The following is a 26653-nucleotide window of genomic DNA, read 5'->3' as shown; positions in this document are numbered from 1 at the left end:
AGGAATTCTGACTCTGCTGGACATAAGTTGACCGGCACCTCTGCAAACAGGTCCTCTGCTCCGCCTGCAGTGGACCCTGTTGAGGCAGTGGTTAGCGACAGGCGTCGTGGCTCCGTAGGTTCTGCAGTAGGACCTGACGCCTGTCCCAAGAGTGTGGGCATGGAGCGGAGACACTCTGTGTCAGACGAGGGCTCCATTAAGAAAACCCTAAAATATGCTGGATTGGAGCCTCGTTTTGACCATTTCCGGTCAACGGGGGGGTCGGAGCAAAGTTCCTCCACTGCGGTTGTGGAGGGGCTTGCGATGAAGGCTCCCCGTAAGCAGGCAAAGGTTGCCAAGAGCGATGGGACCTCACAGGCCCCTGTGCAGCTGCCCAGGAAGGACATCAGCGATATCTTCAGCCAGGGGCCAGAGATGGGTGAGAGCGACTTCGAGGAGATGGATAGGAGCCATTCTGCAAAGAGACAGCGAGAGGAAGAGGAGTCCGGAGTTCGGAGGAAAGCTGCCTATCGGAGTTCGGATGAGAGCAGTGTGGGGGTTGGAGCCGCCCACGTATCTGGCTCTGACCCTACCAACATCCAAGATTTATTGACCCCTCAAAAAGGGGGTCCAGACTCGCAGCTGATCTCCGAGTACGACTCTTCTGGTTCGGACCCTGACCTCAACTAAGACTATGTTGGTTCCTATCAAAGTCGCCTCACTAAATGTGAGGTCCCTAAAGAGCCCTGTCCGCAGGACTGCTTTATTTTCATTTTTAGAGACTGTGGACTTTGACCTTTGCCTGCTTCAAGAATGTGGAATCCCTAATGACTTGGAATATCAAGATTTAAAGATGGACTGGAAACTAGGCCCCTCAGTCTGGTCTGGTGGAAATGACTGTCGCTCTGCGGGGGTTGGATTGCTCTGCCGAGGTCGTTTTATCTCCATCCAAACAGTGACTGAAATCATGCCCGGCAGAGCTATTTTAATACATTTGCTTTTTAATGGAACTTTAATTCGTGTTTTAAACGTTTATGCCCCTCCTACCAAACAGGAGAGGGCAGAACTATTAGAGATTTTACCATTGTTTTGTGTTGGGTCTACCCCCCTGCTGGTGGGTGGTGATTTTAACTGTGTGCGAGATGGAGAACACCGCCAGGGTGGGGATTTTAATCGAAAAATTGACCGTACTTCTTACCTGCTCAAGAATTTTATTGGTGATTTTAAATTGAAAGATTGCTGGAGGGAACTCTTGCCTGCGGACCCAGGCCCCACCTGGTCCAATGGAAGAGTGAGCTCCAGAATTGATTTTATTTTCACTTCTAATAGTTTTATTCCCAAAAAATGTTTGCTTTTAACAAATATTTTATCTGATCACAAGCTCCTTTCAGTGCACCTGGAGCTAGAGGGAGAGCAAAAAGCTTGTAGGGGTCCCTGGAGACTAAACACCACACTCCTGGAGGACCCCATCATTAAAGAGGAGTTTGTGCGGACCTACCAGTGTTGGCAGTCCCATAGAGCGCCCAGTCAGCCTATGCTACACTGGTGGGAGGGCATTAAACCCAAAATCAGAGCTTTTTTTATTCGAGCAGGTAAGAAGAAAGCAAAAGAGAAAAAACAATGGTTTTATGTTCTTAATAAACGTTTACATGTACTTTTTAAATTGAAGGAGATTGGTATGGATGTTGATGATGATATCTTAAATCTTAAAGCTGAAATAAAATATGCCATAGAAGAGAAAGGGAAACAAATAATTTTTAATTCACATGTAAAGCACCTCGAGGATGGCGAGAAGTGTTCCCGGTTCTTCTTCAAAAAGGTAATGGATAAACGAGATGTCATTTTAAACCTTGAAGGAGAAACCACTATGGTCGGCATTTTAAATTCTGCTTTTAATTTCTACCAATCTCTTTTTAACAAGAAAAATATTGATCCTTCCTTTTTAGAACATGTTCTTAATTCCCTTGATGCCAAGCTAGATATTTTAGACCAGGAAGTTTTATCCCGTAATATTACCTTGGAGGAACTTTTATTTGCTTTTAAAAGTTTTTCTAATGGGAAAGCTCCTGGGGAAGATGGTCTGCCCATCGAATTTTATCATGCTTTTTGGGAAATTTTAAAGAATGACATGTTTTTATTGTATAAGGAAGTTTTTATTACTGAAGAGCTGCCCCCTTCCTGGAGGAGGGGGATTGTGTCCTTAATTTTTAAAAAAGGTGAGAGGGACCAGTTAAAAAACTGGCGCCCTATTACTCTTTTAAACGTTGATTGTAAAATTTTAGCTAAACTAATAACAATCCGTTTTAAACCTTTTATTCATAAATTAATCCATCCAAACCAGGTATGTGGGGTACCTGGGAGGTCAATTACTGAGTCCCTGAATATTTTACGTGACATCATTTGGTATTTTAAAGAAAGGGGTCAAAGCCTTGCTATTTTATCCTTAGATTTCGAGAAGGCTTTTGACCGGGTCTCCCATGAATATCTTTTTATGGTTCTTAAAAAGATGGCTGTTCCTGAAATTATTTTAACACGTATTAAGCTTTTATATCGATCCTGTTTTAGCCAAATTTCTATCAACGGATTTTTAACTAAAGGTGTTCCTCTTTTATCAGGGGTGAAACAGGGGTGCCCGTTGTCTCCGCTCCTTTTTATTTGTGCCATAGAACCTCTGTTCACCCTAATAAGAGATGATAAAGTCATCAGAGGCGTGCCCATACCTGGAGGAAGGGGGAACCAGGTAAAAATCCTAGGCTATATGGATGACGCCACCGTCCTATGCCCAGACGCCGCTTCTATGAGACGGGCATTGAGGAACACCGGCTTTTTTTGTGAAGCCTCTGGTTTTAAATTAAACGTTGATAAGTGTGACTGTTTTTATACTGGTGTATGGGATTCCTCTGTGACACCAGGAGTTAACATGCAGCAGGATCAGATAAAAATTTTAGGAATTGTTTTTAATCAAGAAAACGATGGGAGACCCAATTGGGATTCAGTAATTGCCAAAATGGAAAAAAAGGTTTTAATGTGGAATTTGAGAAATCTCACCATGGAGGGAAAAGTTTTAATAATTAAATCTGTTTTATTACCCATAATGCTTTATGTAGCTATGGTTTTCCCTCCAACAATTTTATATATTAAAAAAGTGACCAGGATCTGTTTTATGTTTTTATGGGGTTCCAAAATGGAAAAACTAAAACGTGATTTTATGTACAGATGTAAGGACAATGGCGGGAGAGATGTTCCTAACCTTTTTAACTTCTTTTACATTAAATACTTTTGCTTCTGTTTTAAAATGTATAATTCTGATGGTATTTTTAGCTACTTTTTAAAGTACGCTACGGGCATGATTTTTAAACGATGGTTTCGTGTCCCTTTGAATTCTCCTGTGCTTCTGTGTCCCCCAAAACAATATGCGGTGCTCGAAAAAACTGTCAGGCTCCTAGGTCTCCAAGAATTGGAGCCTGACATATTGGGGGACCAGAAAAAAGTGTCACTCTCCTGTAGGCGGCAGGAGGATACACTGGCAGTTTCAAATTTCTCACAGGCAAGGTCCAAGGTGGTGTGGCGGAACGTTTTCGGGAAATTTATGGCAAATGTGCACAAGGACCTTGCCTGGGCAATCGTTCACCAGTGCCTCCCTACTCGTGAATTCCAGCATAGGCGAGGACTGGTGGCGAGAGCCAAGTGCCCGAGAGACAGGTGTGGTGACGACGAGACGATAATGCACCTGTTTTGGAACTGCCCATATGCACAGGAGGTTTGGAGGAAGGTAGGCCCATTGCTGAAATGGGCCTGCGGTCTTAAAGATCTTAAATTTGAATACGTGTTTTATGGTCTTTTTAACTGCCCAAGTTTTAAACAGCAAATGGTCTGTTGGATCATTTTAAACTGTTTTAAGAATGCCATTTGGAAGGTTAGGAACATTCTGCTTTTTAAACATGATTTTATTGACGTTAAAAATTGTGTGAAATATGCCCTAAGTGAAATGTATATTTATTATCTTAGGGACAAAAAGCAGCTAGGGGTAAAAGAAGCAACATCCATGTGGTGTTTGCAAATGTGGAATACCATAACATTGTAAATAAAAATGGTTTTATTCTTTTATGTCTTTTATGCCCTGTATAAATTTTATCCTGCTATTGTTCTGTACTTTTATTATAACATCTGTATTAATGGTCTTATTATTATTACTTTTGTATTCATTTAAATGTATGAATATTCATGTATTATGCTGTTGATTTTATCTTGTGGTTTCAATTTTAAAAAAAAGTCTGTAAAATATATTATTTTTGCCAATAAAAAACTTAGTTGAAACCTTATCTGTTCTTATCAGTTTAATATCTGATACGTCCCCTATCTGGGGACCATATATTAAATGGATTTTTAGAACAGGGAGATGGAAATAGAGCTTGCTCTGTCCACTCCACGCATTGACCTGGTATTGCAGTATTTCCAGGACCGGTGCACCCTTCCCTTATGTGTTGACTAAAATCAGATTCCAAAAGTGCTATTTGTGTTTGCTATTGTTTTTGTCTTTCTGATGGGATCTCCCCTTTTAATCCCATTATTTCAACACCTGTTGGACAATGCATTTGTACAGTCATGTGTGATAATGAGCTCATTTATTAAATGCAATTAATTAATACATTGCCACCTCTTGTTGTGTGTGTGTGTGTGTGTGTGTGTGTGTGTGTGTGTGTGTGTGTGTGTGTGTGTGTGTGTGTGTGTGTGTGTCTTCTGTGTTTCTGTGTTTCCGGCATTTCACATTGGAACAGCTCATTCACCTTCCTTGTCTTCTCTCCGCCCTCCCTTTTAGGTAGGTTAAAGAGCTGCACCTGAGCCAGCCACTGATTGATTGATGCAGCACCACAGTCAAATAGTGGAGTGGAGTAGGGGGAACAGCAAACAGCCATTAAAGCAGCCCGCCCGCCACAATGGACCTACCTGTGTACACTAGATGGATGTGATGGAATGTACTGTCGTCCCTACATTTCCAAGAAGAAGTAAGAATTGCAGTTGCAACAAACCCTTGCTTGCCTACAAAGAGAGCAGCAATTTGGATTTGTTACTATGTTACCTGGAAGAATAACAAACTGTGCAAGGATGGAGGTTGTAGGAGCAAAGAGAAGTTGTCTGTAAAGTTGGTGGATGCCTATTTTCCATTTTGCAGTCCCTTGTCTCCCTCTTGTGGCCTCCTGGAGGCAAATAAATGTGCAAAAAAAAGACAGCCTGGCGGCCGGCTGTTGCAGTGTTGCCCTCTCAGGCAACACTGAGTGACTGACTGAGCCGCACCGTCTTATATAAAGTTCAGACGGAACTTTGCACGTGTCATAGTGGAGCCCTCAGGATTCCAGAGCCAGCTTTCTGACATCATAATGGGGCCTGCCTCAGAGATAGATAAAAGCCTGGGCCCAGGCAGTGTTGGTCAGTGCTGCTCAGCAGGCAGCACTGGACTGGACTGGACTGGATTACAGCTGATACAAGGTGTGAAGGAACAAGGGGTGGCTGTGGGCATGCACTTGCTGCCGCTGCCAGTGTTTATCTGCATGGCAGGAGGGCATTTGGGCGTTGCCAGGAAGGCGTTTTTATGTAGATTCCTCCTCTTTCAGCACTGCATTGTGGTGCAAGCAAAAGAAGCAAATCCTGTGTAGCTTCCTCTCCGGCCTTTATTCACCTCCCTCCCGCTTAGTAGCTGTAAATGTGTGTGAGCCTGCAGGGCCCCATGGAATTGCCTAGGAGTAGGCTGAATCAATCGCTGCAAGGGGTGAACAGCAGTATGGGACAGGCTCGGGCAAGGCAAGGGCCGCTCGGGTTATCGCTTCTCGGCCTTTTGGCTAAGATCAAGTGTAGTATCTGTTCTTATCAGTTTAATATCTGATACGTCCCCTATCTGGGGACCATATATTAAATGGATTTTTAGAACAGGGAGATGGAAATAGAGCTTGCTCTGTCCACTCCACGCATTGACCTGGTATTGCAGTATTTCCAGGACCGGTGCACCCTTCCCTTATGTGTTGACTAAAATCAGATTCCAAAAGTGCTATTTGTGTTTGCTATTGTTTTTGTCTTTCTGATGGGATCTCCCCTTTTAATCCCATTATTTCAACACCTGTTGGACAATGCATTTGTACAGTCATGTGTGATAATGAGCTCATTTATTAAATGCAATTAATTAATACATTGCCACCTCTTGTTGTGTGTGTGTGTGTGTGTGTGTGTGTGTGTGTGTGTGTGTGTGTGTGTGTGTGTGTGTGTGTGTGTGTGTGTGTCTTCTGTGTTTCTGTGTTTCCGGCATTTCACATTGGAACAGCTCATTCACCTTCCTTGTCTTCTCTCCGCCCTCCCTTTTAGGTAGGTTAAAGAGCTGCACCTGAGCCAGCCACTGATTGATTGATGCAGCACCACAGTCAAATAGTGGAGTGGAGTAGGGGGAACAGCAAACAGCCATTAAAGCAGCCCGCCCGCCACAATGGACCTACCTGTGTACACTAGATGGATGTGATGGAATGTACTGTCGTCCCTACATTTCCAAGAAGAAGTAAGAATTGCAGTTGCAACAAACCCTTGCTTGCCTACAAAGAGAGCAGCAATTTGGATTTGTTACTATGTTACCTGGAAGAATAACAAACTGTGCAAGGATGGAGGTTGTAGGAGCAAAGAGAAGTTGTCTGTAAAGTTGGTGGATGCCTATTTTCCATTTTGCAGTCCCTTGTCTCCCTCTTGTGGCCTCCTGGAGGCAAATAAATGTGCAAAAAAAAGACAGCCTGGCGGCCGGCTGTTGCAGTGTTGCCCTCTCAGGCAACACTGAGTGACTGACTGAGCCGCACCGTCTTATATAAAGTTCAGACGGAACTTTGCACGTGTCATAGTGGAGCCCTCAGGATTCCAGAGCCAGCTTTCTGACATCATAATGGGGCCTGCCTCAGAGATAGATAAAAGCCTGGGCCCAGGCAGTGTTGGTCAGTGCTGCTCAGCAGGCAGCACTGGACTGGACTGGACTGGATTACAGCTGATACAAGGTGTGAAGGAACAAGGGGTGGCTGTGGGCATGCACTTGCTGCCGCTGCCAGTGTTTATCTGCATGGCAGGAGGGCATTTGGGCGTTGCCAGGAAGGCGTTTTTATGTAGATTCCTCCTCTTTCAGCACTGCATTGTGGTGCAAGCAAAAGAAGCAAATCCTGTGTAGCTTCCTCTCCGGCCTTTATTCACCTCCCTCCCGCTTAGTAGCTGTAAATGTGTGTGAGCCTGCAGGGCCCCATGGAATTGCCTAGGAGTAGGCTGAATCAATCGCTGCAAGGGGTGAACAGCAGTATGGGACAGGCTCGGGCAAGGCAAGGGCCGCTCGGGTTATCGCTTCTCGGCCTTTTGGCTCAGATCAGGTTTATTGCCTGGTCTGGGCCGGGGGTTCGGCCTTTCGTGGAGTCCTTTCCGACGTTTTTTGGGAGCGATCACCGTGCCGTTGGGCATTCCAGATCAAGATGGCAGCTGTGCGTAACACTATCCGTTTCGTGGTGAATGAGCAGAGGAGAGACGAAGTTGATACTGGACATATCATTGAGAACATCCTTCTGGACCTGGCTGGAGTTAAGTTGGTAGAGGTATTCTGTATCCAAGCTTTCAGCAATATTTCTACATATGATGTATCTTTTTTTGAGGCCGCCTACTGTTTAAATGTGTTTCAGTTGCTCAAGGAAAAACACATGCATGAGGCTTTGACATCCATTGAAGTGCAACCTCTTTTTTCTGCAGTGGAAAAATGCATAACAATCCATATGTATAACCCATTTTTGGATAGAAGGCTGGTCAGGGCTTTTTTAGCTCATTACTGTACCCATGTTAGAGGAGGTGTGGAGCAGAAGAATCTATGGGGAGTCTTTAATGGTGATATCAAGTACTGGGTCAGGCTGAAACCTGACTCCAGCTGTATTGGAGGAGTGATGAATCCTCCTGCTAATTTTTCTATTGGTGGTAATAAGGGATATCTTTATTACCAAGATATGCCATGCTTTTGTAGATCATGTTTTGCCTACGGGCATACCAAAGATGCATGTAAAGGCAAAGTTTGCAGAAATTGCAAGGAAACAGGACATGAGGCTAGTGCGTGTATTTCCCCATCCAGGTGTGATATTTGTGGTTTGCCTGGTCATACATGTAGAAAATGTCCAAAGGTGTTTCCCTTTTTAGGGCAAGAGAGAAGAACATGGGGCAGACAGGTGAGAACAACAAGTTCCCTTGCTACCACTTCTGATGTAATTCCAGAGCCAGCTGGCAGTGTTTCTGTGGCTGCTTCTCAGGACCCTGGGAAAGCTGGATTAGGAGAGGTTCTAACTTCACATATTAACAGCATGGAGTTGGGTGTGGTCCCTCCTGCAGAGCCGATTGTTGAGGAAACGCCTGTTGTTATGCCTATGGAAGGTGAAGACACAGCGCCACCTATTGGATGTGCTTCCCCTGGAAATGGTGCAAGTATGCAAATTTTGTCCTTTTCTAGCCCAGAGTCAAAAATGGACGACTCAGCTAAAGTGGAGTGGTCAATATCGGAGGAGGATGAGAAGGAGGCCAGGATGCCTAGTGCCACTAGTGCGGAAATCTTCCATAAAGTGGTCTCAAAAAGGGGCAAGTCTGGAAAGGCAGTGAAAAGACTGAAGATAGGTTTATTGGAAGATTCTGCCCATTCAAACCCTTTTTCATTGCTGGACAGTGACTCTAGTTCTAGCCCTAAGTCATCTGAGGTGGCCTCAGAAGTACCCAGCTCTCCTGGGGAAGGTTTCCTCAGTGAAGTTAATGTGGCAAATCTGGAAAGAGCGATGTATTTCCCTGGGACGTGATATGTTCTGGTTATTTCATGGCTTTACATTGCACTAACCATACTATGCCCGCATGTCTTTGAGATTAAAGATTGTCTCTCAAAATGTACGGGTGTTCTCCTCTGCTCACAAGCGTGCTGCAGTCCTGGACTTTTTGGCCTCTAAGGGCAGTGATATTGTTTGCGTACAAGAATGTGGTTTGTCAAAAATGCCTAGTAAAGAAGAATGGAAGTTTGGGGAAGCAATTTGGTCTTTTTCTTCCACAAATAGGAATGATGGAATTGGTATCCTCTTTAAAAATAATGAGTTTGTCATCAAACAGACTCAAATTATTCAGGAAGGAAGATGTGTCTGCGTGTTACTATCCTATAAGGGGTGGCAGTTTAGGCTAATTAATATCTATGGCCATGCTGTGAAAACTGATAGGTTGGCACTTTTTGATACTTTAAAATTTTTTCTACATGGTAAAGTTCCTGTAATTATTGTTGGTGACATTAACTGTATCCTGGAGAAGCAGGCCCGAGCTGGATCCACAGAGTCTAATGTGGACGCTACCGGAGTTTTGTGGAATAAAATTTTGCAGGACTTTGCTTTGCAGGACGCTGTCACCAGGAAACCAGGTCCATTTACCTATCATGCCGATGACGGAAGAACGGATTCTCGTCTGGACTTTTTCTTTTTTTCTACTTCAGCAATGAAATGTGTCGATTATGCGCAGGAGAGAGTGTGGTTTTCAGATCACGAGTGTTTGTTGGGGGTTTTTGTTATAAATAATTTCTTTTATGGTAGAGGGGTATGGAAGATGAATGTTAGTTTTCTGAGTGATGAAAGGGTAAAAACTAGGTTTGGGAAAAAATATGGGTTTTGGGTTAGGAAGAAAAGTTCTTTCTCTAATGTGTGTGAATGGTGGGTATGGGTGAAAAAAAAGATTGGTGGGTTTTTTAGACAGATAGGGTATAGAAGAGCAAGAAGGAAAAGATTAGAATATTCACGCTTTAATATGCGGATGACGTTCCTTCAACAATGTAAAAATTTGGGTATGGATGTAAGACACGATTTGGAAAAAACAAAAAAAGATATTAAGGAGTGGTTCCGAGAGAAAGGGAAAGAAATAATATTTAGGTCTAAGGTGGAGGTTAGAGAAAATCACGAGAAATGCACTAGATTTTTCTTTAAAAAAATGTGTGGTGGAAAAAGTGGAATGAATGTGTTATTGGATAAGGATGATAAAGAGGTGTTTGGTAAGGATGTGATTGATGTGGTGTCTGATTTTTATAAACAACTGTATGATGTGAAGAAGTGTGATTTGGGTGATGATGATGAGTTTTTGGATATTGTGTGTAATTTTGTTCCTGAAAGTGAATGTTTGCCTTTGCTTGGTGAGATTATGGATGGTGAAGTAAAGGATGTGGTGGGAAATATGGCTAAAAATAAGTCTCCAGGGATCGATGGAATACCAGCTGATTTCTATGGGAAATATTGGGATATAATTGGGAAGGATGTTATTGATGTTATGAGAGTGTTGTTTTCTGGGACGAATATGTGTGATGTGATGAAGAAGGGTATGGTAGTTCTGTTGCATAAAAAAGGAGATAAGAGACGGTTAGAAAACTGGCGACCAATTACTTTGTTGAATACGGATTATAAAATTTTTGCCAAGCTGATTGCGAATCGTATGAGAGATGTGATTGGGTGTGTAATTGATGAGGATCAGGTATGTGCGGTACCGAAAAGGAAATTGCATGAGAATGTGGCGTTGGTGCGGGACATGCTTGAGGATTGTAAGGCTCGGAATAAGAAGGTGATTGTGTGTGCGTTAGATTTTGAGAAAGCGTTTGATCGTGTGGCGCATGTGTTTTTGTTTAAAGTGTTAGAGAGAATGGGTTTTCCGGTTCAGTTTGTGAGTTTGTTGAAAAATTTATATGCGAATGCAAAGAGTTGTGTGCAGGTGAATGGGTTTTTTTCAGAATCATTTAGTATTATGTCTGGTGTGCGACAGGGTTGTCCGTTGTCTCCCATCCTATTTATTTGTGCGATTGAACCATTGTTGCAAATGATTAGAAATGATAAGGTTGTGAAAGGTTTGGTGGTGCCAGGGTGTGATGGAAAGCGTGTGAAAGCTTTGGGATATATGGATGATATTTGTGTATTGTGTGATTCAGTGTATGATATGTCCAGAGTGAAGTTGATTGTAAATATGTTTTGTATTGCGTCTGCTTTTAAAATAAATTGGGGTAAGAGCAAATTTAAAATTTTTTTCAGCAATGAGCGGGTGAGTGATTCTGATATGGAACAGGTGAATGGTGTGAAAATTTTGGGTATTGTGTTTGATGATGAGCTGAAAGGGAAAGAAAGTTGGGATCAGTTGGGTGGTAGGATTGTGCGAAAGTTGGAAATGTGGAGAATGAGGGATCTTTCTTTTTCGGGGAAGGTTTTAATAGTCAAAAGCATTATTCTTCCTATGATTTTATATGTTGCTCTGGTTTTTCCTCCTGCTGTTGCTATGTTAAAAAAAGTGAATAGAGTTTTGTTCCTTTTTTTATGGGGGAGCGGGATTGAGAAGGCAAGGAGAGAAATTCTAATGAAAAGTAGACGTAATGGAGGCCTTGATTTCCCAAATTTGGAGATTTTCATTGGAATTAATTGTGTACGTTTTTTTGTAGAGCTTTTATTTAAGGAATCCAAGGCTTCCAGAATGTCTAAGTATCTAGCTGGAACGGTGATTCAGCGTCTAAGGTGGGAAAAACGTAATTTATGTAAACCAATTGCTTTTCAGTGCACAGGGTGGTATTTGTATGTTGAAAAATTTATTAAAAAGTTCCAGCTAGAGGATGTAAGAATGGAGAGATTTTTGAGTGAAAAGAATGTTGTGAGAAGTATGTGTATGAATAATGTGATGTGTTCTGTAAATGGTTTGAATTCGATGGAGTCTAGGTCTGTGTGGAAGAAGATTGTTACGTATGATGTGTCAAATAAGCAGAAAGATTTGTTATGGATGTCGGTACATGGAGTGTTGCCTGTAAGGAGTGTTCAGAAAAGAAGAGGTTTGGTTGCTTCTGAAAGGTGTCCGAGAGAAGGTTGTGGGGATGATGAGGATGTGAGTCATGTGTTTTGGTCGTGTAAGCATGCAAAGGATGTTTGGAAAAAGTTGAGTGGGTTGTGTGAAGAATTGACTGGTTTGAAGGTTTTGACGTATGAAATTGTCTTGTTTGGTTTGTGTAGTTTGGGTAGCGAAAAGGATAGAGTGTTGTGGATTTTCTTGACTTGTGTGAAAGAGGTATTGTGGAATACACGGAATTTGAATGTGTATAAAAGAGACGTTTTTGAGATTGAGGATGTGGTTAGTATGGTATTGGCTAAGTTGTATTTTTATTATAAATGGGATCTAGAAAAAGGTATGGATGCGGAAGGGATATGGCGAATGTTAAAATGGAGGTATTTAGTTTGAGGAATTTTGTTTGACTTATCTTGTATTTGATGGAAAAATAAAATAATGAACCAGAGTGATGAGATTTTTTGAAAAATAGAGAGGTGGTTTGAACAACTACAGTTCTCGGTTTTATTCAAAAAACCTGAATGGTTTAATAAAAAAAAAAAAAAAAAAAAAAAAAAAAAAAAAAAAAAAATCTGTTCTTATCAGTTTAATATCTGATACGTCCCCTATCTGGGGACCATATATTAAATGGATTTTTAGAACAGGGAGATGGAAATAGAGCTTGCTCTGTCCACTCCACGCATTGACCTGGTATTGCAGTATTTCCAGGACCGGTGCACCCTTCCCTTATGTGTTGACTAAAATCAGATTCCAAAAGTGCTATTTGTGTTTGCTATTGTTTTTGTCTTTCTGATGGGATCTCCCCTTTTAATCCCATTATTTCAACACCTGTTGGACAATGCATTTGTACAGTCATGTGTGATAATGAGCTCATTTATTAAATGCAATTAATTAATACATTGCCACCTCTTGTTGTGTGTGTGTGTGTGTGTGTGTGTGTGTGTGTGTGTGTGTGTGTGTGTGTGTGTGTGTGTGTGTGTGTGTGTCTTCTGTGTTTCTGTGTTTCCGGCATTTCACATTGGAACAGCTCATTCACCTTCCTTGTCTTCTCTCCGCCCTCCCTTTTAGGTAGGTTAAAGAGCTGCACCTGAGCCAGCCACTGATTGATTGATGCAGCACCACAGTCAAATAGTGGAGTGGAGTAGGGGGAACAGCAAACAGCCATTAAAGCAGCCCGCCCGCCACAATGGACCTACCTGTGTACACTAGATGGATGTGATGGAATGTACTGTCGTCCCTACATTTCCAAGAAGAAGTAAGAATTGCAGTTGCAACAAACCCTTGCTTGCCTACAAAGAGAGCAGCAATTTGGATTTGTTACTATGTTACCTGGAAGAATAACAAACTGTGCAAGGATGGAGGTTGTAGGAGCAAAGAGAAGTTGTCTGTAAAGTTGGTGGATGCCTATTTTCCATTTTGCAGTCCCTTGTCTCCCTCTTGTGGCCTCCTGGAGGCAAATAAATGTGCAAAAAAAAGACAGCCTGGCGGCCGGCTGTTGCAGTGTTGCCCTCTCAGGCAACACTGAGTGACTGACTGAGCCGCACCGTCTTATATAAAGTTCAGACGGAACTTTGCACGTGTCATAGTGGAGCCCTCAGGATTCCAGAGCCAGCTTTCTGACATCATAATGGGGCCTGCCTCAGAGATAAAAGCCTGGGCCCAGGCAGTGTTGGTCAGTGCTGCTCAGCAGGCAGCACTGGACTGGACTGGACTGGATTACAGCTGATACAAGGTGTGAAGGAACAAGGGGTGGCTGTGGGCATGCACTTGCTGCCGCTGCCAGTGTTTATCTGCATGGCAGGAGGGCATTTGGGCGTTGCCAGGAAGGCGTTTTTATGTAGATTCCTCCTCTTTCAGCACTGCATTGTGGTGCAAGCAAAAGAAGCAAATCCTGTGTAGCTTCCTCTCCGGCCTTTATTCACCTCCCTCCCGCTTAGTAGCTGTAAATGTGTGTGAGCCTGCAGGGCCCCATGGAATTGCCTAGGAGTAGGCTGAATCAATCGCTGCAAGGGGTGAACAGCAGTATGGGACAGGCTCGGGCAAGGCAAGGGCCGCTCGGGTTATCGCTTCTCGGCCTTTTGGCTAAGATCAAGTGTAGTATCTGTTCTTATCAGTTTAATATCTGATACGTCCCCTATCTGGGGACCATATATTAAATGGATTTTTAGAACAGGGAGATGGAAATAGAGCTTGCTCTGTCCACTCCACGCATTGACCTGGTATTGCAGTATTTCCAGGACCGGTGCACCCTTCCCTTATGTGTTGACTAAAATCAGATTCCAAAAGTGCTATTTGTGTTTGCTATTGTTTTTGTCTTTCTGATGGGATCTCCCCTTTTAATCCCATTATTTCAACACCTGTTGGACAATGCATTTGTACAGTCATGTGTGATAATGAGCTCATTTATTAAATGCAATTAATTAATACATTGCCACCTCTTGTTGTGTGTGTGTGTGTGTGTGTGTGTGTGTGTGTGTGTGTGTGTGTGTGTGTGTGTGTGTGTGTGTGTGTGTGTCTTCTGTGTTTCTGTGTTTCCGGCATTTCACATTGGAACAGCTCATTCACCTTCCTTGTCTTCTCTCCGCCCTCCCTTTTAGGTAGGTTAAAGAGCTGCACCTGAGCCAGCCACTGATTGATTGATGCAGCACCACAGTCAAATAGTGGAGTGGAGTAGGGGGAACAGCAAACAGCCATTAAAGCAGCCCGCCCGCCACAATGGACCTACCTGTGTACACTAGATGGATGTGATGGAATGTACTGTCGTCCCTACATTTCCAAGAAGAAGTAAGAATTGCAGTTGCAACAAACCCTTGCTTGCCTACAAAGAGAGCAGCAATTTGGATTTGTTACTATGTTACCTGGAAGAATAACAAACTGTGCAAGGATGGAGGTTGTAGGAGCAAAGAGAAGTTGTCTGTAAAGTTGGTGGATGCCTATTTTCCATTTTGCAGTCCCTTGTCTCCCTCTTGTGGCCTCCTGGAGGCAAATAAATGTGCAAAAAAAAGACAGCCTGGCGGCCGGCTGTTGCAGTGTTGCCCTCTCAGGCAACACTGAGTGACTGACTGAGCCGCACCGTCTTATATAAAGTTCAGACGGAACTTTGCACGTGTCATAGTGGAGCCCTCAGGATTCCAGAGCCAGCTTTCTGACATCATAATGGGGCCTGCCTCAGAGATAAAAGCCTGGGCCCAGGCAGTGTTGGTCAGTGCTGCTCAGCAGGCAGCACTGGACTGGACTGGACTGGATTACAGCTGATACAAGGTGTGAAGGAACAAGGGGTGGCTGTGGGCATGCACTTGCTGCCGCTGCCAGTGTTTATCTGCATGGCAGGAGGGCATTTGGGCGTTGCCAGGAAGGCGTTTTTATGTAGATTCCTCCTCTTTCAGCACTGCATTGTGGTGCAAGCAAAAGAAGCAAATCCTGTGTAGCTTCCTCTCCGGCCTTTATTCACCTCCCTCCCGCTTAGTAGCTGTAAATGTGTGTGAGCCTGCAGGGCCCCATGGAATTGCCTAGGAGTAGGCTGAATCAATCGCTGCAAGGGGTGAACAGCAGTATGGGACAGGCTCGGGCAAGGCAAGGGCCGCTCGGGTTATCGCTTCTCGGCCTTTTGGCTAAGATCAAGTGTAGTATCTGTTCTTATCAGTTTAATATCTGATACGTCCCCTATCTGGGGACCATATATTAAATGGATTTTTAGAACAGGGAGATGGAAATAGAGCTTGCTCTGTCCACTCCACGCATTGACCTGGTATTGCAGTATTTCCAGGACCGGTGCACCCTTCCCTTATGTGTTGACTAAAATCAGATTCCAAAAGTGCTATTTGTGTTTGCTATTGTTTTTGTCTTTCTGATGGGATCTCCCCTTTTAATCCCATTATTTCAACACCTGTTGGACAATGCATTTGTACAGTCATGTGTGATAATGAGCTCATTTATTAAATGCAATTAATTAATACATTGCCACCTCTTGTTGTGTGTGTGTGTGTGTGTGTGTGTGTGTGTGTGTGTGTGTGTGTGTGTGTGTGTGTGTGTGTGTGTGTCTTCTGTGTTTCTGTGTTTCCGGCATTTCACATTGGAACAGCTCATTCACCTTCCTTGTCTTCTCTCCGCCCTCCCTTTTAGGTAGGTTAAAGAGCTGCACCTGAGCCAGCCACTGATTGATTGATGCAGCACCACAGTCAAATAGTGGAGTGGAGTAGGGGGAACAGCAAACAGCCATTAAAGCAGCCCGCCCGCCACAATGGACCTACCTGTGTACACTAGATGGATGTGATGGAATGTACTGTCGTCCCTACATTTCCAAGAAGAAGTAAGAATTGCAGTTGCAACAAACCCTTGCTTGCCTACAAAGAGAGCAGCAATTTGGATTTGTTACTATGTTACCTGGAAGAATAACAAACTGTGCAAGGATGGAGGTTGTAGGAGCAAAGAGAAGTTGTCTGTAAAGTTGGTGGATGCCTATTTTCCATTTTGCAGTCCCTTGTCTCCCTCTTGTGGCCTCCTGGAGGCAAATAAATGTGCAAAAAAAAGACAGCCTGGCGGCCGGCTGTTGCAGTGTTGCCCTCTCAGGCAACACTGAGTGACTGACTGAGCCGCACCGTCTTATATAAAGTTCAGACGGAACTTTGCACGTGTCATAGTGGAGCCCTCAGGATTCCAGAGCCAGCTTTCTGACATCATAATGGGGCCTGCCTCAGAGATAAAAGCCTGGGCCCAGGCAGTGTTGGTCAGTGCTGCTCAGCAGGCAGCACTGGACTGGACTGGACTGGATTACAGCTGATACAAGGTGTGAAGGAACAAGGGGTGGCTGTGGGCATGCACTTGCTGCCGCTGCCAGTGTTTATCTGCATGGCAGGAGGGCATTTGGGCGTTGCCAGGAAGGCGTTTTTATGTAGATTCCTCCTCTTTCAGCACTGCATTGTGGTGCAAGCAAAAGAAGCAAATCCTGTGTAGCTTCCTCTCCGGCCTTTATTCACCTCCCTCCCGCTTAGTAGCTGTAAATGTGTGTGAGCCTGCAGGGCCCCATGGAATTGCCTAGGAGTAGGCTGAATCAATCGCTGCAAGGGGTGAACAGCAGTATGGGACAGGCTCGGGCAAGGCAAGGGCCGCTCGGGTTATCGCTTCTCGGCCTTTTGGCTAAGATCAAGTGTAGTATCTGTTCTTATCAGTCCTTGTAAGGATAGATAGCTCGGAGAACCACTGGGGGCTATAAACACTAGCTTAGCGATCCAAGAGCGTTCCAGACGAAGCCGGCGACGAACTGCGGAGAAGAACCAGCGAAGACGACGATCCAGAAGGGAGAAGCCGCCATCGGGGAAGAAGCTCCGGGAGATCGCTGCCGGGAAGAAGAAGGAGAACTGCGACAGAGACCTTCGGAGAAGAGCCGCTGCTGAAGGGGATCTTTGAAGAAGCTCGGCCGCAGAAGAAGCTCGACGAGGAACCGCTGCGGAAGAAATTTCGTGGAAGAACCTCGGCCAGCAAGGAGAAGATTTGCATAGCTCCGCCCCCTTCGGGAAAGAGCTATCGAAGATCCTCCCCAAGCGACAGGAACAGCTGGAAGAAGCCATGGCCTCAACCAGCAACCCTGCCACCCAGAAGAAGAAGGCTGATGGACCAGGTGAGCCGGCCCAGGCCAGGACATCTCCTCCTGAAGCCTCCTCAAGCCAACAGGCCACCAGGAAGCCGAACCAGGCTGCTCCAACCCTGGAGCCCTGGATGAAGCAGACGGTGGCCCTGAAGCTGAAGGAGGTGGACGGGAGAGTGCCGGACATGACGGAAGAAGTGTTCTGCCAGAAGATGCTCCTGGACCAGGGCTTCGCTAAGCCGGAGACCATCAGCATCCAGGCCTTCATGACCGGGATGTTCTTCGTGACCTTCGCTTCGATCAACATCTGCAGAAGGTACTGGGAGATGGTGAAAGCGGCGAGGCCTGAATCCCCTTTCTCTCGCTTTGTGGGCAACTGCCCTGTCCAAAGAGAGGAAAGGCGGGTGACGGTCTCAATGCGGAACCCACACACCCCCGGCAAAGACATCACCACGCTCCTGAAGCGGTTCTGCACAGTGGTGAGGGAACCCACCCACATCCTGAACGGACTCGGCTTCTGGACTGGCAAGTGGTCGGTAATCGTCCGACTGAACAAGGATTCCAGCGCGGAAGACGGCCTCCAACACCTGCCCCAGTCATTCTCGCTGGGCAACTCCTACGGCCTCATCTACTACCCGGACATGCCGCAGATCTGCAGGAGATGCAGCAAGAAGGGTCATTCGGTGAAGGACTGCAAGGAGGACGCCTGCAAGAACTGCCGGGTAACAGGACACGAGACCAAAGACTGCCCGAAACGGACAATGTGCAACCTCTGCGGACAAGCAGCCCACTCCTACAAGGACTGCCCGAAGAGGGATCGATCCTGGGCAACTGTAGCGGCGAAAGCTCCGGCCAGAGGGAACCCCGCCCCAGCCAGAGCTCCAGCGGCGCAGAAGACCGGGAATAAGAAGGATGGTAAGAAGACGACAGTCCCTCCCCCCCGTCTCCCGGCCCCCCCTCGCCCTACCCTTCCCACCCTCCCTCGCCCGGCCCTCCCCACCCCCCCGTCCCCAACCCCTGTCACCCCCACTGAGGCTCTCACCTTCTCCTACCCACCCATCTCAGTGGTCCTGTCACCTGCACCTCTCCCAACCCAGCCTCCCTTCTCCCCAGCTCCAGCAGCACTAACATCTTCCCCTCCAGCTGCTGGAGTCCTCTCCCTGGAGGATTTTCCCCCTCTTGTCTCCTCAGGTGCCATCCAGAGGAAGAGAAAGGTGAGGGACAGCCCAGCTGCTGAGTCCTCAAAGCGACAAGTCGTGGAAATCTGCGAAGATTCCCTTGCGCAGCAGGAGGAAATGGAGCAGATGGTGGAGGAACTCGTGTCTGAACCTGAGGTCATCGACTTCACAACAGACATCCAGGTGGCTACAATCCTGGAACAGTTTTTGTCAGAGGGCCTGCTGGATCTTTCGGACCCGCCAGGAGAGGAGGATCCGCCCGACCGGACTGGTAACTAAGGTGTATCGTTTGCACTAACCTTCTTTATTCTCCCCCATGGCTGCTAAACTTAACATCTTTAGCCTCAATGTGAGGAGTGTTAGAGATAGGACTAGATGTCAGATGGTGCTAACTTTTCTTTCCAAGCAGTCGAGTGATGTATTTATGCTGCAGGAATGTACTCTCCCCTCTTCCAGGTCATACCATCATCTGGCCAGGCAGTGGACCCATGGCCCGTCCTACTGGTCTGGTGGGGGCGACTGTAAGTCTGCAGGGGTTGCCATCCTGATCAGGGGAAGCGTATTTACTGTTGACTCTGTCCAGGAGCTCGCCTGCGGCCGCTTGTTGGTCGTAGACGGTTCCTGGGCAGGAGAGCCGATTAGGCTCATCAACGTGTACGCTCCCCCTATGAAGGCTGAGCGCCTGGAACTATTCCAGACCCTGCGGACCCAGCTCGCCACCACTAGGGCAGTGGTGATGGCCGGGGACTTCAACTGCCCCATCGAAGAGGATGGACGAAGTTCCGGCACTTCAATCAAACTGGATGTCAGTTCCAAACTGCTTATCGAGATGGTAACCGAAGCATCCTTGCAGGACGTTGTGGGCTCCATGGGGATTGGCTCTGTGAACTATTCATGGAGCCGACCCGATGGCTCACTTCGTTCTCGGATTGACTTTGTGTTCACCTCCCGGGCAGTCAAGCAGCATGGGCACTCCATGGTCCCCTGCTTCTTCTCTGACCACAGGGCCATTCTCTTCCAGGGTGCCATCGGCCACGGTTTTCCTCCCGGCCCTGGCTCCTGGAAGCTGAATTGTGCCCTGCTGGAAAGAGAGGAGGTACTGGCGGAACTTAGAGACGCCTATATTGTTTGGAGGAATGATAAAGTTTTCTTTGACAAAACCTGTGACTGGTGGGAATATGTTAAAGTTGAATTTCGTTGTTTCTTTCAGGCAAAAAGTCGTCAACAGGCGTGTGAGAGGAAGAGAGACTTCAGAGAGATGCAGCGTCAGCTGCGATCCCTGCAAGACCTCCTTCAATGCGGCTGGGACGTCAGGAAGGAGCTGGAGGAAGCCAAAAAGGGCCTGAAAAGGCACTTTGAGGAGGAATCCAAGCGAATTGTCTTTCGTTCCAAGGTGGAGAACCTGGAGAAGGGTGAGAAATGTAACTCGTTCTTTTTCAGGAAACTCCATGCCGGCCACACGCCCCTGAAGGAACTTCGAGATGAGACCGGAAACATGCATTCTGGGAAGAAGGAGGTGATGGGAGTCGTCACAGACTACTACCGAAGCCTCTACTCCCGGAAAACCACTGACCCCGAAGCCGCCGATAAATTCCTGTCAGGTATCACTAATCATCTTGATCCTGCAGGTACGGAGGCTATGGATGTACCCCTGACGGTGGAGGAACTGCTCTCTGCCGCTAAATCCTTCAGACCCGGCAGGACCCCGGGCAGTGATGGTCTCCCAGCAGAGCTCTATGTAGCGCTGGGGGACTTGATCAGTCCGGACCTGCTGGAGCTCTATGAGGAGATGGTGGTGGAGGGTAGAATGCCACCGTCCTTGAGAGAAGGCATGATCACGATCTTGTATAAGCGGAAGGGGGAGAGATGTGACCTGAAAAACTGGCGTCCCATCTCTCTCCTGAACGTGGACTACAAGATCCTCGCTAAAGTATTGGCCAACAGACTGAAGGTTGTCATCGGACAGATCATCGGATCGGACCAAACCTGCGGCATTCCTGGCCGTAGGGTGGCCGACAGTCTTGCCCTGGTGAGGGACACGGTGCATTACATGCAAAGCCGCCGTACACACGCGGCCCTGGTCAGTCTGGATCAGGAGAAGGCTTTTGACCGGGTCTCTCACGAATTCATGGGTAAGGCTCTGCGTAGGCTGCGGCTTGGCAGGTTGTTCTGTTTGTATGTTAACCTGATGTATTGCGACATTTACAGCTCGGTGCTGGTGAACGGCTGGAAGACTGACCCCTTTCCTGTATCGTCGGGGGTTAGACAAGGCTGTCCTCTTTCACCTCTCCTTTTTGTTTGTGTTATAGAGCTCTTCGCAGAGGCTATCCGGCAGAATGGAGAGATCAGAGGGATCACCGCACCAGGTCCAGGACACTTCGAGGTCAAATGCTCGCTGTACATGGACGACGTGACCGTCTTCTGCGCTGACCAGAGTTCGGTGACTGCACTCGTCCAGACCTGTGAGGAGTTCGGACGCGCTTCAGGGGCAAAAGTCAACTGCGGGAAGTCGGAAGCCATGCTCTTCGGAAAGTGGTACCTGCCTTCTCCTGCCTCCTTCCCGTTTACTATCAAGCCGGACTTCATCAAAATTCTGGGAGTCTGGTTCGGTAAGGAAGGTGCAGCCCTAAAGTCGTGGGAAGAACGCTTGGCCAAAGTCAACCAAAGGATCGGACTGTGGAGCCTCAGACAACTCACTATTGAGGGCAAAGCAATGGTCCTGCGTAACGAAGTCTTGCCTGTGCTACAATACACTGCACAGGCATGGCCCCCTCTTGCCACCGTCTCGAGGGCCATTACCAGGACTGTGTTTCGCTTCATCTGGGGCTCGAAAATGGACAGAGTAAAGCGGACTGTTATGTACAAGGAGCCCCGCAAAGGTGGGAAGGGTATACCCGACATTCCCACTCTGCTGCGGATCGCTTTTGTATGTGACTGTGTTCGTAGGACTCTGAGGACAGCAAACGGCTCTGCGGGCAAGGCCATGTCCCGCTACTTCCTCCTTCCCCTCTGGCGAGGTTTTGGCTGGGACAAGTGGGACAGCTCCTTCCCTTACAACTGGCACGCTCCCTGGTTCTACGGAGATGTCGTCCGGTTCGTGAGGGAGCATCAACTGGAGGGTCTTAAGCCCGACTTGTGGAAACCTAAGACGATCCACAAGCACATCAGAGCAAAGGACTCACTGGAGTCTGTTCCAGGGCTTCATGCCGACACGTTGGAGACTGTTTGGACTAACGTGTCATCTGGCAGGTTGACCAACGGGCACAAGGACATTTCATGGATGGCCATCCAGGGAGGACTGCCTCTTAGGTCATTCATGCATGCCCGCAACCTGTGCAAGACCCGGTACTGCCCCAGGTGCCCCTTCACGGAGGAAACATCTTTGCACATTTTCTGGCAGTGCCCCTTTGCACAGGGTCTGTTGAAAGCCTTGGAACATGAACTCAAGGACTCAGTACCCAGGAACAGACTGTCGTACCGCTCGGTACTTTATGGACTATTTCCTGGGAATACCACGGATGGAGCAATCCAGGAAGCCTGGCGCCTTATGAACTGCTTTAAGGACGCTATATGGTTTGCCAGGAACCGTCTGATTTTGCGGAGAGAGAGTGTGTCCGTCCAGGACTGCCGCAGGCTGATCCACAGCCTGCTCAGAGACTATTCCACCTGGGACAGCCCGGACGTCGATGAGGAAGAGGACTGATACTCCCCTTCCCCCCACTCTCCCTTCTTGTGTGTTGTCTTTCAATAAAGCTTCGGGCCTGTGATTTCCCCCTTCCCTATCCCCTCCTACCCACTCCCCTATCCCATCACTTGTCTGTAATGCTTTGTTGTTTGGCTTTAGTGAATGCAAGAATGTTAGTGTAGCATGTGGTGTAATGTATAGCATAGGCTAGCCTGTACTGTGTATTATACTGTCATGTTATGTTTGACGACTGTTATTATTTATTATTTGCTGCTTCATGGCTTGCGCTGCGTCGCAGTAATGTTTGTATGATGACGATTGATTGTCAATAAAGCATTTTTCAATCAAAAAAAATCTGTTCTTATCAGTTTAATATCTGATACGTCCCCTATCTGGGGACCATATATTAAATGGATTTTTAGAACAGGGAGATGGAAATAGAGCTTGCTCTGTCCACTCCACGCATTGACCTGGTATTGCAGTATTTCCAGGACCGGTGCACCCTTCCCTTATGTGTTGACTAAAATCAGATTCCAAAAGTGCTATTTGTGTTTGCTATTGTTTTTGTCTTTCTGATGGGATCTCCCCTTTTAATCCCATTATTTCAACACCTGTTGGACAATGCATTTGTACAGTCATGTGTGATAATGAGCTCATTTATTAAATGCAATTAATTAATACATTGCCACCTCTTGTTGTGTGTGTGTGTGTGTGTGTGTGTGTGTGTGTGTGTGTGTGTGTGTGTGTGTGTGTGTGTGTGTGTGTGTGTGTCTTCTGTGTTTCTGTGTTTCCGGCATTTCACATTGGAACAGCTCATTCACCTTCCTTGTCTTCTCTCCGCCCTCCCTTTTAGGTAGGTTAAAGAGCTGCACCTGAGCCAGCCACTGATTGATTGATGCAGCACCACAGTCAAATAGTGGAGTGGAGTAGGGGGAACAGCAAACAGCCATTAAAGCAGCCCGCCCGCCACAATGGACCTACCTGTGTACACTAGATGGATGTGATGGAATGTACTGTCGTCCCTACATTTCCAAGAAGAAGTAAGAATTGCAGTTGCAACAAACCCTTGCTTGCCTACAAAGAGAGCAGCAATTTGGATTTGTTACTATGTTACCTGGAAGAATAACAAACTGTGCAAGGATGGAGGTTGTAGGAGCAAAGAGAAGTTGTCTGTAAAGTTGGTGGATGCCTATTTTCCATTTTGCAGTCCCTTGTCTCCCTCTTGTGGCCTCCTGGAGGCAAATAAATGTGCAAAAAAAAGACAGCCTGGCGGCCGGCTGTTGCAGTGTTGCCCTCTCAGGCAACACTGAGTGACTGACTGAGCCGCACCGTCTTATATAAAGTTCAGACGGAACTTTGCACGTGTCATAGTGGAGCCCTCAGGATTCCAGAGCCAGCTTTCTGACATCATAATGGGGCCTGCCTCAGAGATAAAAGCCTGGGCCCAGGCAGTGTTGGTCAGTGCTGCTCAGCAGGCAGCACTGGACTGGACTGGACTGGATTACAGCTGATACAAGGTGTGAAGGAACAAGGGGTGGCTGTGGGCATGCACTTGCTGCCGCTGCCAGTGTTTATCTGCATGGCAGGAGGGCATTTGGGCGTTGCCAGGAAGGCGTTTTTATGTAGATTCCTCCTCTTTCAGCACTGCATTGTGGTGCAAGCAAAAGAAGCAAATCCTGTGTAGCTTCCTCTCCGGCCTTTATTCACCTCCCTCCCGCTTAGTAGCTGTAAATGTGTGTGAGCCTGCAGGGCCCCATGGAATTGCCTAGGAGTAGGCTGAATCAATCGCTGCAAGGGGTGAACAGCAGTATGGGACAGGCTCGGGCAAGGCAAGGGCCGCTCGGGTTATCGCTTCTCGGCCTTTTGGCTAAGATCAAGTGTAGTATCTGTTCTTATCAGTTTAATATCTGATACGTCCCCTATCTGGGGACCATATATTAAATGGATTTTTAGAACAGGGAGATGGAAATAGAGCTTGCTCTGTCCACTCCACGCATTGACCTGGTATTGCAGTATTTCCAGGACCGGTGCACCCTTCCCTTATGTGTTGACTAAAATCAGATTCCAAAAGTGCTATTTGTGTTTGCTATTGTTTTTGTCTTTCTGATGGGATCTCCCCTTTTAATCCCATTATTTCAACACCTGTTGGACAATGCATTTGTACAGTCATGTGTGATAATGAGCTCATTTATTAAATGCAATTAATTAATACATTGCCACCTCTTGTTGTGTGTGTGTGTGTGTGTGTGTGTGTGTGTGTGTGTGTGTGTGTGTGTGTGTGTGTGTGTGTGTGTGTCTTCTGTGTTTCTGTGTTTCCGGCATTTCACATTGGAACAGCTCATTCACCTTCCTTGTCTTCTCTCCGCCCTCCCTTTTAGGTAGGTTAAAGAGCTGCACCTGAGCCAGCCACTGATTGATTGATGCAGCACCACAGTCAAATAGTGGAGTGGAGTAGGGGGAACAGCAAACAGCCATTAAAGCAGCCCGCCCGCCACAATGGACCTACCTGTGTACACTAGATGGATGTGATGGAATGTACTGTCGTCCCTACATTTCCAAGAAGAAGTAAGAATTGCAGTTGCAACAAACCCTTGCTTGCCTACAAAGAGAGCAGCAATTTGGATTTGTTACTATGTTACCTGGAAGAATAACAAACTGTGCAAGGATGGAGGTTGTAGGAGCAAAGAGAAGTTGTCTGTAAAGTTGGTGGATGCCTATTTTCCATTTTGCAGTCCCTTGTCTCCCTCTTGTGGCCTCCTGGAGGCAAATAAATGTGCAAAAAAAAGACAGCCTGGCGGCCGGCTGTTGCAGTGTTGCCCTCTCAGGCAACACTGAGTGACTGACTGAGCCGCACCGTCTTATATAAAGTTCAGACGGAACTTTGCACGTGTCATAGTGGAGCCCTCAGGATTCCAGAGCCAGCTTTCTGACATCATAATGGGGCCTGCCTCAGAGATAAAAGCCTGGGCCCAGGCAGTGTTGGTCAGTGCTGCTCAGCAGGCAGCACTGGACTGGACTGGACTGGATTACAGCTGATACAAGGTGTGAAGGAACAAGGGGTGGCTGTGGGCATGCACTTGCTGCCGCTGCCAGTGTTTATCTGCATGGCAGGAGGGCATTTGGGCGTTGCCAGGAAGGCGTTTTTATGTAGATTCCTCCTCTTTCAGCACTGCATTGTGGTGCAAGCAAAAGAAGCAAATCCTGTGTAGCTTCCTCTCCGGCCTTTATTCACCTCCCTCCCGCTTAGTAGCTGTAAATGTGTGTGAGCCTGCAGGGCCCCATGGAATTGCCTAGGAGTAGGCTGAATCAATCGCTGCAAGGGGTGAACAGCAGTATGGGACAGGCTCGGGCAAGGCAAGGGCCGCTCGGGTTATCGCTTCTCGGCCTTTTGGCAAGATCAGGTGTAGTATTTCTGCATCTGGTTTTGTTGGGAGGTGTCCGGGGTACCCTGCTCCTTGGCCTTGGGGGATCGTCTCTTTTCACAGAGAGACTTCACCCCCTTGCTGCTATTTGGGGAGTGGGCTTAGCCCCCGGACAACGAGTTGCGATCGCGCCTTACCCAAGAGGTCAACCGGCCTTGAGGCGTTTTTCTAAGAGCGTTCCGAGGGCGTTTATCGGGCTTCGTAGGTGTCTGGGGTACCCTAATCCTTGGCCTTGGGGGAGGGTTCCACTTAATTGTGGAATCTGAGCCCTTGCTGCTATAAGGGACAGGCTTAGCCCCCAGGCACTGAAAATGCCATATACATTTGGATTTGCATCCGGGGACACCCGGTTGCGCCAGTCCGTCCGCATCGAGGTGGAAGAAGGCCATCGCCAGCGGAAGAACCTTCGCTTCATTGTGGAGGTGATTCTGCTGGACTTCCTGGGGCTCAAGCGGGCGGACATCCTGTGTCTCAACGACCAGGAAAGCCGCGGTCGGTACACCGTATCCTTTACGGCCGCGGCATGTTGCGACAACATGCACAAAAGATTGTCTGATGCGGACCAGAGTGAGGAGCGGCTAAATGGACTGAACTTTTTATTCCTCTACGGGGAGGAAGAAGTCCCGCTCGTGATGTGCATGTTCAGTCCATTTGTCTCAGAGTGTGACATTGAAACCTTCCTCAGTCGTTACTGCAGGGAGGTCCGCTTCTCACATAAAATCTTGAACACCCAGAGCTTCTGGAATGGCAAAAGAAAATATTGGGTGAAGTTCCGCCAGGATCCCAATGGCATTGGAGGCTTACATCACCCACCCCAGAACTTTGCCATTGGGAAGAATCGAGGATTCCTATTTTACCCCCAGATGCCAATAGCCTGCCGGAACTGCTTGAGATATGGCCACACCAGAGAACATTGTGACCGGCCCCATGTGGTGCAGTG

At 46.9% G+C, this 26653-nt stretch overlaps 5 non-coding genes and 3 pseudogenes across 5 annotated transcripts; all 8 read left to right on the top strand.

Moving 5' to 3' along the window:
* Window positions 1-4262: 4262 nt before the first annotated feature.
* Window positions 4263-4454, top strand: LOC142734425 (U2 spliceosomal RNA). Its single transcript, XR_012880381.1, has one exon. It is a non-coding gene; the product is annotated as a U2 spliceosomal RNA (small nuclear RNA).
* A 1342-nt stretch (window positions 4455-5796) lies between these two features.
* LOC142734391 (U2 spliceosomal RNA) lies at window positions 5797-5987 on the top strand. Its single transcript, XR_012880352.1, has one exon. It is a non-coding gene; the product is annotated as a U2 spliceosomal RNA (small nuclear RNA).
* A 6378-nt stretch (window positions 5988-12365) lies between these two features.
* Window positions 12366-12568, top strand: LOC142734431 (U2 spliceosomal RNA; annotated as a pseudogene).
* A 1338-nt stretch (window positions 12569-13906) lies between these two features.
* LOC142734388 (U2 spliceosomal RNA) lies at window positions 13907-14097 on the top strand. Its single transcript, XR_012880351.1, has one exon. It is a non-coding gene; the product is annotated as a U2 spliceosomal RNA (small nuclear RNA).
* Window positions 14098-15435: 1338 nt separating this feature from the next.
* On the top strand, window positions 15436-15626 carry LOC142734387 (U2 spliceosomal RNA). The gene has a single exon (XR_012880350.1). It is a non-coding gene; the product is annotated as a U2 spliceosomal RNA (small nuclear RNA).
* A 1334-nt stretch (window positions 15627-16960) lies between these two features.
* LOC142734435 (U2 spliceosomal RNA) lies at window positions 16961-17062 on the top strand (annotated as a pseudogene).
* Window positions 17063-22621: 5559 nt separating this feature from the next.
* On the top strand, window positions 22622-22798 carry LOC142734424 (U2 spliceosomal RNA; annotated as a pseudogene).
* A 1340-nt stretch (window positions 22799-24138) lies between these two features.
* On the top strand, window positions 24139-24329 carry LOC142734386 (U2 spliceosomal RNA). The gene has a single exon (XR_012880349.1). It is a non-coding gene; the product is annotated as a U2 spliceosomal RNA (small nuclear RNA).
* The last annotated feature ends 2324 nt before the right edge of the window (window positions 24330-26653 follow it).

Source organism: Rhinoderma darwinii, unplaced genomic scaffold, assembly GCF_050947455.1.
Source record: "Rhinoderma darwinii isolate aRhiDar2 unplaced genomic scaffold, aRhiDar2.hap1 Scaffold_978, whole genome shotgun sequence".
Taxonomy (NCBI): Eukaryota; Metazoa; Chordata; class Amphibia; order Anura; family Rhinodermatidae; genus Rhinoderma; species Rhinoderma darwinii.
The sequence above is the reverse complement of the archived record's forward strand: the minus strand, read 5'-3'. Positions and strand labels throughout refer to the sequence as shown.